Raw genomic sequence first — 6,185 nt, forward strand, 5'->3', positions numbered from 1 at the left:
TGTGTGTTGGGGGGGGGGGGTGGGTGGGGTGGTGTGTGTTGAGGGGGGGGGGAGGGGTGGTGTGGTGTGGTGTGTGTTGAGGGGGGGGGGGGGCAAAATTTTGGGGGGTGGAAGGGGCGAAATTTGGAGGGGGGGGGGGAGGGGTGGTGTGGTGTGGTGTGTGTTGGGGGGGGGGTGGGGTGGTGTGTGTTGAGGGGGGGGGGAAGGGTGGGGAGGTGTGTATTGAGGGGGGGGGGGCGAATTTTTGGGGGGGGGGAGGGGTGGTGTGGTGTGGTGTGGTGTGTGTTGAGGGAGGTGGCCGAATTTTTTGGGGGGGGGGGTGGGGTGGTGTGTGTTGGGGGGGGGGGCGAATTTTTTGGGGGCGGGGGGGGGGGGGGGAGGTGGGGTGGTGTGTGTTGAGGGGGGGGCGAAATTTGGAGGGGGGTAAGGGGAGGGGTGGTGTGGTGTGTGTTGAGGGGGGGGGGATTTTTGAGGGGGGGGGGAGGGGTGGTGTGGTGTGTGTTGACATGACAAGACGCAACGTGCTCCCCTCCCCTTAACACACCCACCCACCCACCATGACGCCCCCTCAAAAATTCTGCCCCCCTCCCCCCCCCCAACACACACCACACCACACCACCCCTACCCCCCCTCCAAAATTCGCCCCCCCCTCTCAACACACACCACACCACCCGTCCCCCCCCCCCACCCCCCCTTCAAAATTAGGCCCCCCCCTCCCCCCGCCCCCCCCCCCCCCCTTCAAAATTCGGACCCTCTCAACACACACCAACCCCCCTCCCCCCCCTCAAAAATTCGGCCCCCCCCCTACAAAATTCGCCCCCCCCCCCCCCCCCCCCCCCTCAAAAATTCGGCCCCCCCCCTACAAAATTCGCCCCCCCCCTCCCCCCCCCCCCCCCTCAAAAATTCGCCCCCCCCCCCCCCCCCCCCACCCCCCCTCAAAATTTCGGCCCCCCCCCCCTTCAAAATTCGGCGCCCCCCCCCCTCCAAAATTCGGCCCCCCCTCCCCCCCTCAACACGCCATGTCGCGAGGCGCCCTTCCCCCCCCCCCCCCAAGGAAAATTTCGGGCTTTGTAGGTATGCCTTGCCGTTGGAGCCGAAAACACCTATGAGGGAGTACTCCTTGTAGCTCCCTCACCCACGGTTTGGGCGTCGTGTTGATGCGCGTTGATAGCTCCACCCACCCTCCGTGACATGGTCCCTTGCTGAGCCCGTACAAGCTTGTAAATGCTTTCTATCTATGAATATGAGTTGAAGCCCCCAAGATGGGCCCTTTGGTAAATCCTCGCGTCGTGTTCCATTCCGTGTCGCGTTCCGTGACGTGTTCCGTGACGTGTTGAGGTGCCCCGTGACGCGTTCCGGGGTCAAAATGCAAAGTTTCCAGAAAGGGTCTAGAGCCGCCCCGGGGCCTAGACGGGGTCCCGAAAGGGTCCCGGAAGGGTCTCTGAGGGTTGGACCATCACACTTGGTATCAGAGCCGCCCTCACGGGTGGCGTGTGCAAACCATCGTGTTGGGGAGCCTGGGCTGAGGCGTAATGGAAAAACTTCGAAGGGTACCTTACAAGCATCAAAGATCGAGGTGGTGGAGAATTTTTATTAAAAAAAAAGAAGGCTTATTGAAGATTTCTTTGAGTTGGGAGAGGAGATAAGAGTGATGAAGAGGAAGATGGAAATGGGAGGTGAGAAGGAAAAACGGGAGTTGAAGAAGAAGGTTGGGAAGATGGAAGAAGATCAGGAGGAGCTGAAGAGGATCTGATAGATCTGAATGAGGACATTGAAAAATGGATCGCAAAGAGAACAAAGGTGGAGGAGTGGGATGCACTAGAGGTGGAGAGTGAATTGAGGAGAAATTTTTCTTTGGACTATGGAATGTCGATTGCTTATGGAGGAATGCCAGGGGAAAGAAGAGAAAGAGGGGTGAGGAGGAATGATGATGAGGAGGAAGGGAGTAAGAAGGAGATGGAGAAGAAGAAAACGGGTGCTGAGACGATGAAGTCCATAAAAAGGGAAGACGTGGTGAAGAAAAGTGCAGGGGAGGAACGTGGGAAGAAGATAGAGGTGGAGAAGAAGAAAATAGACGATGCCGAGTTGAGAAAATCTATGCCTAAACTTATGAATGCGCCGCCACGGCGGTCTGTGCCTTTGAAATGTGTGGAGCCGAGTTCGAGCTCCGGGTTTGAGGAAGAAGATGAGGAGGATAGTGAGGATGAGGAGGAGAGTGAGGATGAGGATGAGGAGAAGATGCGGGCAATGAAGGCCCAGTTTGTGCAGCTAATGAAAATTATGAAAAAGGGTCTGAAGGAGCGGGGTATTTCGGAAAAGGAGGGTATGCAGGCTAAGGCAAAAGCGCCGGCCCCATGTTTGAAGAGGAATGAGGTGGACGAGAAGGGTGTAGTGAAGAAGCAGAATGCAAATTTGGCGATGAGGCAGGGTGTGCAGAAGGAGACAAATTTGAAGAAGAATGTGATGTTTGGGGAAGAAAAGGGAAAGAGGTGTGTTGTGGATGGGGTGGTGATTGAGGAGGTGGACGAGGCCGAAGAGGCCAAGTAAAAATCTTGTACTAAGAATGTGCTGCGGGGCTATATGCCCTATGTATTAGAGGAGATAGGAGAGAAGGGGAAGAGGAAAGAAGGGAAGAAAGGAGAGAAGAAGGAAGGCTCGTCCGGCCCAGCGAGCATAAACGAACTGGGACCACATGCTATGCCTGGTAATCGTGTTAAGCCAAAAATGTGTGCTGAGTTGAAGTCTTGTGTCGATGCTGAGACGAAGAGCGGTATGGAGAGGGGTGTGTTAAGAAGTGAAGCGGAGGTGAAGTGTGCTAAACTGAAAAAGTATGCTGAGGGGAAGGAAGGTGTTGTCGATGAAGCGAAGCGTGGTGAGAAAAGGGGGAGCTGAAGAAGAAGGAAATCTTGGAGCAAGGTGGGGGTAAGTTGAAAGAAGATGGAGCGCTAAAGCGTGATGCTGAGTTGAAGTGTGCTGGAGCGGAGGAAGGGAAGGAAGGCTCGTCGGGCCCAGCGAGCATAAACGAACTGGTGCCTTGTATTTTACCATGTATAAATATTGAGATGAGGAGTAGTGATGAGTTAAGGCGTGTTGAGTTAGGAGGTAAGGAAGTTTTGAAGTGTGTTGAGATAGGAGAGAAGAAGGAAGACTCGTTTAGCCCAGCGAGTATAAATGAACTGGAGCCTTGTATTTCACGGTTTTTGAGTTGTGTTGGGGAAGAGGAGGTGAAGGAAGACTCGTCTAGCCCAGCGAGTATAAACGAACTGGAGCCGTGTGTTTTACTAAGTAGTGATGAGAAGTTGAAGTGTAAAAGTAGAGTGGATAAGGAGGTATGTAGAAATGGTTTGAGAAGGAAGGTAGGAGTAGGAGAGAAGGAGGAAGGCTCGTCCGGCCCAGCGAGCATAAACGAACTGGGACCATCTTGTATGCTAAGTAGGAATGCGAAAGTATGCATAGGAGTAGGGAAGGGTAAGGAGGACTCGTCGGGGCCAGCGAGTATAAACGAACTGGTGCCTTGTGTTTTGTTTGATGCTGAGATGAAGATGAAGCAGAATGCGGAGGAGAGGAAGGAAGTGAAGGACTCGTCGGGGCCAGCGAGTATAAACGAACTGGTGCCTTGTGTTTTTTCAGATGTAGATGAGAAGCGGAAGATTGAGGATGGGGAAGACTCCTTGCGCCGGGAGGATAAACGAACGGGCAACCCTTGTGCTAAGCTCGTGAGCCGCGAGGGTAAACGAATGGCCGGATGTGTTGAGGATGGGGAAGACTCCTTGCGTCGGGAGGATAAACGAACGGGCAACCCTTGTGTGAAGCTCGTGAGCCGCGAGGGTAAACGAATGGCCGAGTGTGTTGAGGATGATGGGGAGGAGCTCGTTAGCCGCGAGGGTAAACGAATGGCCTTGTGTGATGAGGAAGGCTCCTTGCGCTGGGAGGGTAAACGAATGGTTGCACGTTGGGTGAAGAAGGTAAGGAGGAGAAGAGGTGAGGAAGAGAGGAGTAGTGAGGAGATGAGGAGGAAGCGTGATGGAGAGGAAGGAAGTGGTGAGAAGAGGAAGAGGAGGAAGATGTGGAAACCTGTGAACCATGCAATTGTCTATGGGGCAAAGGAGGAGACAACCTTGTCGAGTCCGATGCCCCTTGAATCCGAATCGGCTAGCGGGCGACAACGGGTTAGCTTTCGCAAGAAAGTGAAGTCCCACTGCTGCGAAACCGAGGAGGAGTTAACTTGTGCTTCAATGGCTAAGTCAGAGGGTACAAAGCCCTCATGCAGCAAACGAGGAGCAAAGGCTGAATCCGAGGGTAACAGACCCTCACGCGGCTTAAAGATTGGGAGTGTTGGGGAGCTCCGAGTGTGGTCCAACCATGGCAAGTGCGTCTTCAAGAGGCGAACCCAAGTGGTGAGTTTCGGGGAGGCTCATGAGTCAAGGAAACCCACGTGCGCAGTCAAGCCCATTCTGGTCTCTGGGCCTAAGGGATGCAACCATCTTGGCGGAATCAAAGTGGCCGAAAGACTACGAGATGAAACCAAGGAGGAGGCAAGGGGGCTTCACACTCCTATGAGTTCCATGCAGATCCGGCTCTTCAAGGAGCAAGCAATGAAGAAGGGGGCGAGGTGTGAAGGCTTAGCTCCCGCGTGTGCTGTCAAGACGGATCCGGGCATGTTCAGGCCCATTTCTGAAGCAAAGCGAGGCGTGGTGGCCCCTCACCGAGAGTTGCTTGAGCAGATGGGAACCTTCTTGTCTTTTCAGGCCATACAGGGCCAGTTCGACGTGACTACGGCGGGGGACATAACCTTCGCAATGCAAGCCCGATGGTTCAACGCTATGCAATGGACCAGACAGGCTTTCATGTTCTGCGTAGAGATTGATCTGGCCATCAAGGGCCTGAAATTTCAAGTTGGCTTGGCATGTACGGATAGATCTAGAGCCTGCCTTCTTTTCTTGCGCATGATACATTCAGATCTGGGCAACAGAGGCCCGAAGGTGATCGCGGCGAGGAAAATGGCCCTCACACTCCAGGCGCGGCGGTTTGATGCAACCCATCAGGTCGTCACGAGCTGGCCAGGCGCTCTAACTCTCCAGTCCAACCAGGGTCCGTGCTCTCATCCTATCTTTCGGCCGGGGCAAACTTCAAGAAGGGTGGGGGCATTTGATGCGGGAGACTCGAATCTCTCGCGGCAGGCTAAGCGACGTGCTCCTTGCGGGCGCGTCGTGCGGGCTGTTCCTGGCACACGTGCTCCTCGTGCAGCTCAGTCCAACGGAAAACTTCCCCAGATCTTCTTCAAGCTAACTCAAAGTGGGTTCAAAGAGTGTGCTACAACGTGGGGAAGAATTCCAAGTATCTTAAGTGCTCCCCTTGCAGGTCAGTCCAACAGAAGACTTCCCCAAATCCAACTCAAGCCTCACAAAGTTCAGTTTAAGGTGTGCGCTGCAACGCGGGGAAGGATTCTAGACGCGAGTGAAATGGACCTCGCGCGAAGGGCCAAACGGCATGCTGCTTCCCAGCAGGTCGGGTGGTTTTCTTCAAAAAGTGCTTCATGTCAGATTCGTGCCTCCAAGGGCACAAAGAGAAAAGCTAGAAGAAAAGGGCGCGCGCTACTGAAGATTCGGACGATGGATGTCCAACTCTTTTCAAGGGGAGGTGCGTTCAAGGCAAAACGCACCTCGTACACTCTCTTCATCGGCAATGAAATGCAAGATCTCGCCAACAAGGGCCTTCTTCCGCAAGGTGTCATTGCCTGGACCCTTGCATTCTGGGCTTGGCATTCAGAGTGAAAGCTGCTTGCTAAGTCCTTAGTCCACAGGCAGCTCGGCGCGCTCAAGCTGCTTGGCCTAAGTTGGAGCATGGGTGCACAACATGTCTTCGACTGGGTTACCCTCCATTCTATGCTTGTAAATTTTGGTCAGCAGGTGGATGGGTTGATGTGCACAATAAAGTCTCTTTCACAATTCTGCCTAAGTCCCATTCTACTCCACAGTTGTAAATTGAGTCAGTGGGTGGAATGCAAGAAGTATGAAAAGTCCATGTTTCACGTTTGTAAATAGAGTCAGTGAGCATGGCACCTAGCGGGTAGACACTGGCCGCCTTGATAGTGAGGCGTGTTAAGACCCCCGACGATAAATATGAGTCTGAGTCATCTTGCAATTTTCAAAGGCCAGTGAGTTGTGCCTCCCCCACTCGATGTG

Source organism: Lygodium microphyllum, chromosome 16 (genome assembly GCF_053477565.2).
Source record: "Lygodium microphyllum isolate KBCC chromosome 16, Lygodium_microphyllum_v1.1.10, whole genome shotgun sequence".
NCBI lineage: Eukaryota > Viridiplantae > Streptophyta > Polypodiopsida > Schizaeales > Lygodiaceae > Lygodium > Lygodium microphyllum.